Source organism: Lissotriton helveticus, chromosome 2_1 (assembly GCF_964261635.1).
Source record: "Lissotriton helveticus chromosome 2_1, aLisHel1.1, whole genome shotgun sequence".
NCBI lineage: Eukaryota > Metazoa > Chordata > Amphibia > Caudata > Salamandridae > Lissotriton > Lissotriton helveticus.
Genome location: NC_136059.1, coordinates 910,747,297 through 910,762,285, shown reverse-complemented (window position 1 = coordinate 910,762,285; position 14,989 = coordinate 910,747,297). Strand labels below are relative to the sequence as shown.

Here is a 14,989-nt window from a genome sequence, read left to right as displayed (position 1 = left end):
AGAACTTGTACTAGCCCTCCTTGACCTTTTCCTTGCAGGGGATCTGGAAGACAATGGATCATCAGGAGGATTTACTTGCTCGGCTGATACCTCCGCTTGAATCTCGATTTCCTGCTGTGCCCCTAATTCTGGAGGAACAAGCATTGTGGGCAGTTGTGCCTCTCCATGCACCTCTCCATGTGCCTCTCCATCTGCCTCTCCATGCGCCTCTACTTGCGCCTCTACTTGCGCCACTCCTAGCACCACTCCTTGTGCCACTCCTTGCGCCACTCCTTGCGCCACTCCTTGCGCCACTCCTTGCGCCACTCCTTGCGCTTCTCCTTGCGCCTTTCCTTGCGCCTCTCCTTGTTGCACCTGTTGTTGTCGTTGCGGCTGTGGTTGAACACTCGTCAGATGAATTACACCCTGCATTGATTGGATGCTACTTTGCAATGAGTCAACGCCAACATCACTGGTCGATGGTGAAAGAGCAATTAAAGTGGCTGCCTCTGCGGCACTCATGGGCTTGGGCCTAACTTAGCATGGTGGCACTGAGACCAATGAAGTGGAGGTGCTGCTCACAGCTTGGTCCCCGGCGGACATCGCTGCTACAGGCGTAGTTTTTCCCCCCAAAAAAGTGTCTGTCGGCACACCAGTCTCCTTTCTAAGTGGCGCCACTTGCTTCTTCTGCTCCTTCTTACTGGCAGTGGCACTGGCAACTTTCTTGGTAGAAGAGCTACGGCCACCTTTCTTTGGGCCCATCTTCTTCAGATGTCAGAACAGCAGGACGCAGTTGCACGAGTTGCAGAGTTGTCTGTGGCCACACGTGACGTCACGTGACGTTGTGCACACACCGCAGCAGGACTTCATCCTGGCACTACAACAAGTGATAATGATGAGGATGATTCCTGGTTGTCAGTCTTTGTGCACCTAAAAGCAAAGGAAGCCAGAAGAATATCAGTTAAATAGATGTTGCATATGTCGTGCTTCAATTAATATTTGCAACTTGGCATTTATTATTATTATTAACACAACACACCCAAAAACGGATAGAAGAGAGACCACACAGAGAGAGTTGTTTCATGCACCACTGAGTACCCCTGGGCATAATGGATGAAAGCAAGGCAGACTGGGTGCAGGCCTATGGCACATAGCACACTGCCTGTCTTCAAAATGGCCAGAGTCCCCCACCCACATGGCCAGGCCCCGGACCAGGCCTCAAAAATGCCCCCCACCCACATGGCCAGGCCCTGGACCAGGCCCCAACAACACCCAAAAAATCGAAATACGCACAAAAATCACCCCAATCCAATGGCAACCATTCCCTAAATGATGTTTAAAATCAATAGAACACACAGAAAGACTTGGCCCATGCACCACTGACTACCCCTGGGCATAATGGATGAAAGCAAGGCAGACTGGGTGCAGGCCTATGGCACAAAGCCCACTGCCTGGCTTCAAAATGGCCCCTAGACCCCCACCCACATGGCCAGCCCCTGGACCAGGCTTCAAAATGGCCCCCAACCCACATGGCCAGTCCCTGAACCAGGCCCCAACAACACCCAAAAAATCAAAATACACACAAAAATCACCCCAATCCAATGGCATCCATGCCCTAAATGATGTTTAAATTCAAGAGACCCCACAGAAAGACATGGCCCATGCACCACTGACTACCCCTGGGCATAATGGAAGAAAGCAAGGCAGACTGGGTGCACACTGCCTGGCTTCAAAATGGCCCCTAGACCCCCACCCACATGACCAGGTCCTGGACCAGGCCTCAAAATGGCCCCCATCCACATGGCCAGGCCCTGGACCAGGCAGCAACAACACCCAAAAAATCGAAATGCACACAAAAATCACCCCAATCCAATGGCATCCATACCCTAAATGATGTTTAAAATCAAGAGAACACACAGCAAGACTTGGCCCATGCACCACTAACTACCCCTGGGTATAATGGATAAAAGCAAGGCAGACTGGGTGCAGGCCTATGGCACAAAGCACACTGCCTGGCTTCAAAATGGCCCCTAGACCCCTACCCACATGGCCAGGCCCTGGACCAGGCCACAAAATGGCCCCCACCCACATGGCCAGGCCCTGGACCAGGCCCCAACAACACCCAAAACATCAAAATAAACACAAAAATCACCCCAATCCAATTGCATCCATGCCCTAAATGATGTTTAAAATCAAGAGAACACACAGAAAGACTTAGCCCATGCACCACTGACTACCCCTGGGCTTAATGGATGAAAGCAAGGCAGACTGGGTGCAGGCCTATAGCACAAGGCACAGTGCCTGGCTTCAAAATGGCCCCTAGACCCCCACCCACATGGCCAGGCCCTGGACCAGGCCTCAAAATGGCCCCCCACCCACATGGCCAGGCCCTGGACCAGGCCCCAACAACACCCCAAAAATCGAAATACACACAAAAATCACCCCAATCCAATGGCATCCATGCCCTAAATGATGTTTAAATTCAAGAGACCCCACAGAAAGACATGGCCCATGCACCACTGACTACCACTGGGCCTACTGCCTAGTGTGGCTTTAACACGCACCCCAAAATTACAAAAAACTTCCACATAGATATAACAGTGAGCTATTCAATTCCATGCCATCCATGCCGTAAATGATATTTAAGTTCAACAAAACTCACAGAAACAGTTGTATCATGCACCCATGACTAACCCTGGGCCTACTAGATACTGTGGCTACCCACAATTTTTGTTTTTTTTTTAAGTTGTAAAAAAGTTTATAAATTGTAGTTGCAGCAACTGCAATGCCACAAACAACACCAACTTACTTGTAAAATCTCAACTCCAAAAGTGATCCAAACAATAAGTCCTCAGATACAAATATCTAGCAGCAGCCACAAAGAGTAATCCTTCCAGCTCCAGATCCAAATGAAAAATGACCAGGACATGGACAAAGCACTGGGAGGAGCCTGCTGGACAGGAACAGGAAGTTGGAGACTCTGGGGCACTTCTTTCCTCCCAACCCCTCAAAAATGCACTCCTTGCACAAAAAATTGCAGCCAAATGTCAATCTGAGGAGTTATTCTGATCCAAATCATCAATTTCAGAAGGTTTATGCTGCCAGCGATAGATTTCTTGTGCTGAATTGCAATTTTTGCGATTTTGGGAACGCAAGATGTTCAAATCTCCCACCGGATGTCAGCTGCGCAGCGCATCTACATATTCGCTATTGTTTACTCTCGCGATACGTGTTCGCGGGCCCTTACGACGTATACGCGTTCTGAAAGTCTCGCATTGCAAGATGGCGGGACTTCATGACATACTCGCGGTCGAAAAGTCTCGCGTGACTTTCATTGTTGAATCGTGGTACTATGAAGACACCTCTCCCTCTTCCTCTGGCGATTTGGGAGGGGGGGGATCACAGAGCGCGATCTGGACTTTTGATTCTTTCTTGGACGGCGGGGGCGTCACTCTGGATCGGGATCTTGAGCAGGATCTGGATACGGTGGAGGACTTAGACTTCGATCTTCGGAAGGAGCAGGACTTCAATGTGGAGCGAAACCATGATCGTCTGTTGGATCTTGACTTTGATCGGCTTTAGTGGCTCCGGCTGCGGGACCTCGACCAACAACGCCTCCTGGGACTGCGACTCCGGCGTCCATACCTTCCTCCACTGCCTCCATATCTTATGGGTGGTAGTCCCCTGTGGCTATGGTGCGAGTCTGGTGGCCTTCCGTAACGAGCCATCTGCACTCGAAGTTTGCTCCCATCCAGAACGGCTCCGTCCATGGCGTCCATTGCATCCTCGGCGTCACATTTGTCATGGAATCGTACTAAGACAAAACCGCGGTTCTCCTTCGTGTATCGGTCGCGGGGGATATAGACGTTGCCTACTCGTCCATACTTCTCGAAATCTCTTTGCAGTGTTTCTTTTTTCTTTTTTGTTCTTCAGTGCAAACTTTTTTAATTGCTTGTTACCCTTGGTGTGAATGTCAAAGTTGCAAGTCGAGCTACTTCGGAGATTTGCTCTGAAATTGAATAAATTGATGGCCTGTGCATAAAAGCAGACTGGAACATTTCGAATACTGTACATCGTTAATAAAAGTGTATTGCTATTAAAAAAAAAAAGTCTCGCGCGATCACGCAGCAAGATCCAAAATGGCGCAGCGCACGCAAACCGGGAGGAAAATAACTCAGCGAACTCAGAATCATGGTAAGTCAACGCCGCGTGCGCGAGATTGTATTTTTGAAGCGCGACCAAGCAAAAAAAATCCGTCAACTTGCGAATTGTGAATTCTTTGACAATTTTGCGCGATTCGCGGACCGCGAAAATGCAAAAATTTGCAAATTCCACGAGCGCAACTGATTTTCAGCCAATGATTAGAATTCACGCACCTTCTCTGCACTGGCATCAAAGCACATACAGGCCCGAAGGAAGATCTGTCGTATGACGAGCTGCCAAGGACTGCTGTAAATCATCATTCTCATTTAGAAAGGCGTCTATTTGCATATTTTGTTGTTGGATGGTCGCTTGTAGTTCTTGCATTGGATCTATAACTACAGGCTGGACAGATTTCCATTCGCTTTGCAGCATGTCAATCACTGGTCGTGGTGGTCGACTTTGAATCCTGGAAACCTTAACATTTGAGATAGGGCAATGCCTTCTTGATGCGTCCCTGCCAACGAGGAGAGATCAGAGCCAGTGAATGACCTGGAAAAGGAACCTCTTCTGGAGTAGGAAAAGCCAAAGGCACAAATACATCTTGGTAGAAATCTCAGAAGCGTTGGAGACAACGGATACGAGACAAAAACAGTAATACTAGTAAGAACTAAAGGAGCTAACTAGAAACGTGTTCACAGAATAAAGATGTTTGCAACACACTCCTTACAAGGTCTAGCAAGCTTATTTACTGTTAATTGGCCAGGAAGCGGAAACAAGTCACAGGAAGAAAATAGCTACCATCTTCGACTGGGAATTTTCCATATGAAACAATAGAGGAGACGCCATCTTTGATTAGGCTGTTTAACCTCTTCTATGCTCATGACGAGCTCAGCTCGTCATGAGGCACAGTGCAGCTGCACTCATGATGAGCTGAGCTCGTCACGGGCGTTAGAACTTTGCACGCGGGGATAATTACCCCGCTGTGCTGAACGTTCGAAAAATGGGTGTGGTTGTGACGGGAGCTCGTCATGAGTGCAGCTGCACTGTGCCTCATGACGAGTTGAGCTCGTCACAAGCACAGCGGCGCCGCGCGTGGCTCCCCTCTCCCCGCATAGCGGGGGAAACACCCCGCAGCGAAGGGGTTAATAATACAAGATAGCACCACCTGCCTAGAACGCCAAAGAAACTTGGCAACAAGGGTGCACCCTGAACCAACTGTGTGGCACCCCCCCAGCCTACCGGGCAGCCCGGCCCATCCTCAAGGCAGGTCATGACACAAGTCTTTACTTCTTGTTCCCTATGAGGTGCTTGTCAATTTGGATGCTATTCAATTCTACGAGGGTCAGGTTACTCTCTTTTATCTTCAAAGCATGACCCTGTAACTATTGAGGGTATCAGTCATAGGGATAATGATATAGTTTGGATGTTCTCAAAATCATCCGGTTATAACAGTCATAGGTTATAATTCATTAGGAATATCGCTCTTGTTGGGGCTTGAACTCCTAGTGGTAACTCTGTTTTGAGTTGAATCTCATCTTCACTTTTTGTGTTCCTGTCCCTTGTTCTTTTAGGTTGGTCTGCGTATGTTTTTGCTTTAATTTGTGTCTTAAGAGATCCTGTCCATGGAGTAGCTCCTTATATGAAGGTTTAGGGGAGTCATGGTGTATTTCCAGTTGCCACCCAGTGGAGCAAGCCGATCAGGAGGCATATTGCCATGATTCAATGTTTTCCCTGGGGCTTGTCTATGCATGTACATGTATGCATGTATGTACAATGCACAAACCTAGCCAAAGGGCTGCTGAGTGCTGTGCACGGTTACAAGGAAAGAGTGAGCCAATCAGAACTAGGAGCTGAATCTTGGTTGTGAGAGTGGAGGAGGACTGTTACTTCATCATGATGTACTTGGTATGGATGCTCAGAAACAATTTGAGCATAAAACTTATATTCAATTAGTGTACCTCTCATTTGATAGGAGTAGCATTTAATGAAAATATTTGTGTCACTTAACTACATCCAAACCAAAAATAAAAAAGAATTCTGTGTTTCTTAGGGATTTCTAGAAACTTTATGTAAATCATGTATTCCAAATGAACAGGTATATGCACACACAGATAAACACTATACAATTACATTCAAATTAAATGACGTGAAGTGAACACAAAACAGTAAATATATATATCACTACACAATATACAAACAACACATCAATATAAATCCACAAAATCACATTTAGACAAAGTGTGAAGTGTTTTGACTATGTATCATCCCAGTTTAGAAATTAATCTAGTTATTGCCAATTATTCTGGGTCATCATTTGCACTTGATAATTAGCGTCTAATTATCAAGTGCAAATGATCACTTCACACTTTGTCTAAATGTGATTTTTTCGGAGTTATATTGATGTGTTATGGGACACTAATTGAATATATGTTTTATGCTCCTTTGAAGCTAGTAAGTGGCAGAACCACTGTTCCCTTAAAGCACAAATCCCCAGGTTCTGCACATAACTGGGTTACCCCATTATCCCATATTGTCAGTAACGATTTGAAGCATTTTGCCTGCTAACCAGAAAGAAATTTTCTTCTGTTTTGAGAACATTTACCCGTTAGAGTGTGTACTGTATGAGTGCTTAAAGTGTTAGTGCATCCTCCCTATAATGCTAACCTAGGAAGCACTTTTCAAGCCACAATCAATACCTGCAAGGTGAGATCATCTTTTGAGTTAGCTGGTTAGTATGGTGATGTGACGTTTATACTGGAAGTAGACCATCGTGATTCGGCTGTAGCCATACAGGGCAGTAATATGTCAAATCATAAGCACAGTCTAATGTGGAGACCACCAGTAGAAATAATTACATAATATGAATGAACTTGTTCCACCAAAAACAGAAATAATGCATGTTTTTAGGATACAATGCCAGTATAAGTTTAGGAGTAGTAAAGTTAGGAGTCCTAACTTTACTAATCCTAAACTGAAAACAATCCTAACTTCAAGACTTTCGGTATTCACAGAAGGCATTTAGGAGTCCTAAAGTTAGGACTCCTAACTTTACTACTCCTAAAATGAGAAAATTCCTAACTTTAAGACTTTCGGTACTCACAGAGGGCATTTAGGAGTCATAAAGTTAGGACTCCTAACTTCTGTGAATACCGAAATGAGTAAGTGCCTTCGGTGAATACAAAAATGAGTAAGTGCCTTCTGCGAATACCAAAATGATAGTAAGTTTAGGATTTTATCTTAAGTTAGTTCAGTCAGTCGGGCCCCCAGGCACTAACTATGCACATATGGAACCACTGATGTACCTCCTACATACTCAGGGAATCATGCAGGCACTACCTATATTCTGAGGGAATCACCTAGGCACTATCTATGCACTCATGCAATCATTCAGGGGTCATTGTTGTACTCAACCAGAAACACACGTATTTACAAGTTTTAGTGAGGAACATGTGCTCTTTCAGAACAATGTGGTGAACTATGTATGTAACCTGTCATACACTGTTTGCATATACTCTGAAGAATTAGTGAGCTATATGCTGTGATACAGATGAATGTGCAGATTTTATATGCAACGTTTCTCAAAATTTAAATCTGACATATCTGAGTAGAAAGGTATTGAAACACTAAATCCAAGTAGTGCCATAGTGGTAGAGACAAATAACTCCTATGTTGTGTTTTCAAATTTACAGTATTGAGACACTGTATACTTTTACACTTTGTTTGATGTTTATTTAAAAAATCAGTACAAAAGAGATAAAGTGGTCTTTTAGCAAGTATAAGTGAGAACTGAGATATTGTGCAGCTGTGTTGTAAGAGAGGGTACTATATTATTAAAAGGTGAGTAATAAATTATGTTTTGTGTTTTGCTTTGGGATTGGTAAATTGAAGTAAGTGCTTGTAGTTATGTAGGTAGGTTGATTTGTAGATTTGAAACTGCAGCAAAACATATAAACTGTTTTTCTATTATTCAGACAATCCCTACAAAAGTTCGTAGGAAAAAGGAACACAAGCAACTACAGTATCTATGCAGAACTGAGACACAAAATGGGCAAAATAAAAAAAGTGGTGAAAGAAGAAAGAGCTACTGGTATACATGTGGACATTTGCAAAGATTATGAAAAATAATTAATATAAAATTCAAACTATGAGAAAGAATAAGAGTGGACAAAATCTATACCACAAGGACAGGAAAGAATGAAAGAAAGATGGACACACCTTAACCGGGAACAGATGCAGTTTAAGGAAATCAGTGCCAGTATGATTTGTACTAGAGTAGTTTCAAATCTACTGAGAAATATGAAGAACTATAGAAGAAGGAGAAAGGCACTGAAACAGAAAGAACAAATCGAATAGAAGATAATGTAGAAACGTTCGAAAATAAGTGGCAAATAGAATTAGGATTGGAAAATGTTGACATATTTAGATCATTAGAATTGGCAAATTTGGTTCTGTGTAATGGTTCACTCAAAAGCCAACATTTTATGAGTATATTTGATTTGTATTAGACCCCGGCGAAGTTATTGAAATGGAAAGCCAACAGAGGCATTAAATGTAACAGATGCGGTTTTCTTGGTGCAGACTCAATACATATGTTTTTTCAATGCACCAGATTACCTCAATTTATTGATGATATACAATTTTTTTTAAATAATATCTTAAGTAAATCATTGGTATTGTCTGCCGATTTAGTAATTTTAGGCATTTAATTTGATCAAAATGCTATCAGAACAGATATAGAGGAAGGCTTTTTGTTTATTGCAATGTCGGTTTTCAGATACTGTATAACTTCTCACTGGTTAGATGTAGATCACCCCACGTTTTATCAATGGCAACTCAAATTACTAAATATCTATCAACTTGAGAAAGCAATATACAACTTAAAGGGAAAGAGAAAGAAACTTTTTGGCCAAAAGCTTTGGGCACCTATTTCTAACTGGATATAATATGCTTATTGTAATGATTGTTTTTGTTCTGTGGATATTCATCTATTCGTATTTTTTTCCTTTTGGAACTGGTTGTTTGTTTTAACTATCTGCTGTCATAAAAATCAATAAATACATTTTAAAAAAATTAAAAAAGAAACAGAAAGAACAGGTTGAGAGAGTAGTTGATAAGGCCTTTGCTTTAAAGAGGAAGCTTTTCATTTTGATTACAAATAGAATAAAGACTCTTGACAAAATGATGTTGTGCATCAGGAGACACAAGCAGAAAAAGGATTAGTGAATAGAAGTAGCTTTTCTATAGTTGTTAGTGGAGAATGCATGCATTGTTCTAGTACAGAGTCTTTCTTTAATGAAGAAAGATATGGCCAGGATAATTGATGAGTTCATTCTAATATTCACGGAGGACAATGTTATGAAATAAAGAATGGCACTCCTATACCAAAAGAGGTGGTGGTATCTACAAATGTATAACAAGTTATTGGAGAACAGGTATAAGAAAGGCTGAGTCAGGCACCAGTAAAACAATGGAATTGTAGTAGTGTTTGTAGTTTTCAACAGAAGTCCATTGCTATATTAAGGAGATTTCTATATATCTTTCCAACATGAAGTTTAAAACAAAAAATAAGTACTTTACAAGGATTGGATCCTTGCAAGATTAGAAAGCATATACATTTGCAGGGATACTTACTAGCTTGTAAGCCAAAGCACCTTTCATCGTTCAGGATGTTAGTTGTCCACCATTCAACAATGTGGACTTTAGTTACGAGACTGTACTATGTGAAAACTCCTTCTTTAGGTTTAGGAGAAATGAATAGAGCATGTTTGTATGGTACTGTGGCAGATGTAGAAAAGGTTTGTGATGATGTGCAGTTTTGATTCTTTTGTCCTGAGCAGGATTCTTGAGAAGAGTTGTTAAGTGGAGGAGTTGTAGAACAGGACACAGATATTACAGTTGATAGTTTTGAAGAAGAGATTAAAATAATTTACACATTGTGGTCTCTAAAACCATAGTATGTTTGTGTATGTTGTCGGCACACTTACTAGAAGATTTAAACACAGACTGTTGGCTTATATTTAAAAAGTGAAAAAGTAAATAATGATAACTGGCAAAAGTTAACTGTGTATTTTCTTGTAGAGGGACGTTTTGACTTGCCCATACGGCAAGTTCTATGTAAGTAGTGTTACAATCAATTAGAAGATAATAAAATGAACAACACATAGATATTATATTTTTGTAAAATAATAAAAATACATGCTGATGTAGAAAAACTATGAAATAATTTTTTTTTTACATGTATGATTCTTTGCAGCATTGTGAAGGGCTGTCATGGACTGCTCTCCAGCACTCACAACAACTCCACAAACCATGCAATATGATGCAATTTGGGAAAACTGTGCCAAACCTGGAAGTTGAGATTGGACCTCTGAAGGGACTCTCTGCCCCAGTATTTTTGTGGCTGGTATTGAAATTCAGGATCCTTCAGCTTTGTGTTGCTTTCTTGGTGCTTTTACACTATTGCTTTGGTATATTTTTTCGATGGTAAAGCAAGGACGTAGTCCAGCAAGAATATTGTTTATTTGTAGCCCTTGACAATGTCTTATGACATAGTGTGCATTCCGCAAATCTGCTCATTATGAACTCATCTTAAAAAATGCTCAAGATTGGTAAATGGGCATGTTCTTCTTACTGATTTAGTTGAAAAGCCTATTATCCAATGACATTCCTTTATTTCCCAGTGACATGATTTTCTGTTTTGTTTCAGAATTTGTTTGGGTGGTTTTGAAAATTTGTAAACATTTTTTGTTCTTTTTTAAGGTAACAAAAATGGCAACTGGGACAGGAAGAATTCGAAAAATGTGCACTGAGAAATGGGCTAAAAATATAATGTTGATTCTTGATCATGTATGATTTTTTGTAGCAAATAACAGTAATAAAAAAAACTGGCTCGTAGTTGAGCCTCAAGTTTGTGTTTGTGAGAAACCAATAGGTTTCTTAAGAAAACCCTCACTGACCAACCTAGTTGGTGGCATGCTTCATCATCGGGTCCCACCCAGGGTGCAGAGTGCCTCCTCTGTGTGCTGCGACTTCTGAACTACAGCGGAGCAGGTTTGTTTTGGCTAGTGTTGTGCAGTGAATGTGAGGTCCCTTTTATGAATTAATTTTAATACTGGGCCCTATGACAGGGTTAGAAATAAAGAAAATACGGATATGTGTAGAGCTTTAGGTTTGGACTCAAATATCCTAAGTGTAGGTCTACATGTTTCAGCCAGTCTAATTATTATGCTGGCTTTTGTCAGGACCAGAGTGAAAAAGTGTATAAACCGGTCAAGGTTGAGTCTTCCAGACTGGATTGCGTAAAGAGTGTTGCACGTGCTTAGGTGCGGTTAAAAGAGTAGAGGGAAAGGACTTGTTTCCTCCTAATAATCCTTAGATTGTGCTGTAGTGAAATGCAAAGGAAGTAAGACAAAACACAGATACATAAAACATATAGTTGTTTAAACATGATAAATTCATGCACTCCAGTGTGCTACAAGCAGTGTCAGACTTGATCCTTGGTCGATCTATGCGGTGGTGACAAAATGTTACACCCATACATCCATCGTGGTTTATTATTGGGTATATGCGCTACAGTGAATATGTCCGCAGCGGCTTTCCACTCACATTCACTCAGGGAGAACTTACCATACAGACAATTCCTCTGTATCAGAGGAATTGTAGCAACATTGAGGACTATCAAGAACAATCAAAAATCTAGCATGAGAAACTAGGTAACAGAAGCTACCCCAAATAAATGTTAGGCGCATCCAAAAAAGAGCACAGAACCAGAACAAGGAGGCCCTGTGAGAAGAGAACCAACAAACAGACACAACAGCCCTGCTGACCTGCGTAGCAACCTATAACTCCATCTCAATCAAAATTACCAGAATCATTACCAAACATTGGAAAATCCTAAACACCGGGAAACTGAAGTGGGAGAAACTGCTATTCTCGTTCAAACGAGCAGACAGACTAAGAGACCGCCTGATCTCCACACGCCCAAGACAGACCAACATACCAAGGGCCACCACTGTCCTCAATGCGTCAGGCCTCCCCAGTGTGACAGGCCATTTCCCTTGTGGAAATTGTAGCGTATGCCACCTACCACAACCACAAGAACCTTGGAATTGGAACAAGGCAAAACGTGGTGCCGGAGGAAACACACCCACTGCAATTCCACACATGTTGTATACATGATTGAATGCCCATGCAGTATCTGATACATCGACATGACCAGCAGAAAAATAAAGATCAGAATTGGAGAGCACAGAAGCAACATCCACTGCAACAGAAATTCCACGAGAATGACTAACCACTTTATCAAAACAGAGCATACTCCAAATGATATGTTGTGGGTCATCATAGAACAGATCGAGGCCAAATCTGGGGCAGGAGAAAACCTCCTGCTGCAAAAAGAACAACGTTGGATCTATCGCCTCTCAACTCATAAAAATGGGTTGAACAGCAACGTCCCATGGAATGCACTAAATACCTCTTGAAATTTGATATATTTGGTTCTCTGTAATATCCTAAAAGAGGCACAGCACTCTATACCCAGACAGGGGACATGAAGATGTCTGAGGCAATAATTTATTACCATAAATGCCTCCCACAAATGGTAAGGTGTCACCCAATTAGTGTACATTTTGATTCTGAGCACATCAACCGCAAGAAATATCAGTCAAAGGGGCAAGCAGCATTTACCATCATTAAATCGGTCCATTTAATTCCTATATGTTTACGCCACCCTAACATGCAAAATGCTGGTACTGCACCCGTATCCCAAAAGGTACCTACGTGAAAGTGGTACAAAAGTCCGCCAATAACACTCAGCGGCATATGACAATCAGCATATGCTGATACGAACTTGCTACAATGAATTAACCATAATTTGCACATAACCACTACAAATGTCAAGCAACCCTTTTCGGCACCCTAAGGCATAGCATGTTCTCGATTGTAATCATTCACCATCAATAAACTGAACCATTTTATTCTTTCACATTTTCAATATGCAACACGCAGAATGCTTGTACAGCACTTGAATCCCAAAAGGTACCTGCGTCATGGTTCTCCCATTCGATGAAATTTGTACACAATTCCGTCAATACACTTAGCTACATGTGACAATCGGCATATGCAGAGACAAACGCACTATTTTAATTTGCACATAATTATTTCAAATGTCAAACAGCTCTTTGGTCATGTCCTTGCAATCTGAGGCATAGTCTGTCCTCGATTCCAAGTGACCACGCCCCCGAATGATGACGTAATCATGCCCCCTAATGATGATGTTAATGATGATGTTTTCAGGTGCACACCAGGAACGGACCACAGAAGACTGCACATTTAATGCGGGTCTCTGAAGTGGCAAAACATCATCGGAATCCCAGACCAAGGCTGCAACAGGTATTAGCAGAGGGCAGTGGACCTTGATGAGGTAAGTGGAGCACCCAGGCTCACACACATCTGCTCCGTCCTGGTCTTCGTGTACTGCCTCTTCTCCCTGTATGTGGCATACTGCGTGTTCTTCAAGCCCCAGAAGGCGACTTGGGTTCACAAGGTGGTGCATAAAAAGGAAAGGGAGAAGAAAGATTTTGTTGGGAGTGTCGTTAATCAGCTTCTGGGTGGAGGCGGAGCGATAGTGCGAGGGCGAGTTGAGCTGCTGCGGCGGAGCTCGGAGCTTGGGAGCTTGGGAGCTGCAGCGGAGCTTTGGTGGAGGAGCCCGGGTCCGAGCGGCGGAACCCACACTGGTTTGATCGAGGAACGAGGAACCGAAGGGGCGGTGTGGTGCGAGCGGAGTCGGGAGGTGTTGTCTGCGCTCACCGGCATTCACCTCCCGTGATTAGCCTACGTGTTTGTCCACACCCGCTCCGGCTCCTGCTTCGGTTACCGTTCACGACCTCGTGGGTCCTTTGCCGGCCAGTGTGTGCCCCGGACCTTGTTTCTGGACCCTGCCGCTTCCCATTGGGGACAGGAGGGGAAGCTGCCGGCCCCGTAGAGGAGGGGCGCGGAGGTTGTTACCAGCGCAGCGAGCCCAGTTGGAAAGGAGCCCTGGCAGCGAAAGTGGAGCTGTCGAGTTAGAGTACATCGCCAAGCAAAGCCACAGGAGTCAGGCGAGCCAGCTCTCAGGAGCCAGGGGCTGGCAGCGACGGGGATACGTGACGGGGGACATACAGAGACAAATATCAGAGATCAGAGACTGCAGCAGTGGCAGCGGAGATCGGCAATCGAAAATTGGCAGCGGCAGCGGTAAAAGACGTGAGTAACCTAAGCCGCAAGCCACAAAAAGCTGCGATAAATACTATAAAACACGCACAAACATTTATGATAAAGGTTTTTTGAGAAGTAAATCAGGGGAAGCGAGGCGAGGCGGTGAGAAGCCAGGAAAGATCATCGCCTTTATCACACAGGCAACATGCTGGAGTAAAATGGAGACGCTGACGAGCTAGTACCCCGGTAGCATTACCACAATTCTCCTTAAACAAGTATACCTGTATAGCTGCTTCAAACGTCCAGACCTCTGGTACTCTGACCCTTTAGCTCCCCAGTATCCAATGCCCGTTGCCCTTGGGGAGCCACAGGAGCCGCTTCAGAATAGAGAGCAGGAGTGGAGTGGGAGTGAGAGTGGGCCAGAGTGAATTGTAACATCGTCAGAGGTTCAGAGTGAGCCAAATACATTGCATAATATTGCCTACACCAGCAGGAGGCATTTTGAAATATCCTAAACATCGAGAAATATTTGAGAAAACTGGCATTTCAAGACGGGCACCTGCAGGAGGCATCTGAAAACTCTTTAAACATCTGTAACCTGTAACATTCGTGAAATTGGCAGCCCAGGTCAGCACATTAGAAGGCAACCGGATTGATAAAACGAACCAGGACC

At 43.3% G+C, this 14,989-nt stretch overlaps 1 pseudogene; it reads right to left on the bottom strand.

The window, feature by feature from the left end:
• Positions 1-3,329: 3,329 nt before the first annotated feature.
• On the bottom strand, positions 3,330-4,554 carry LOC144820181 (uncharacterized; annotated as a pseudogene).
• Positions 4,555-14,989: the final 10,435 nt, after the last annotated feature.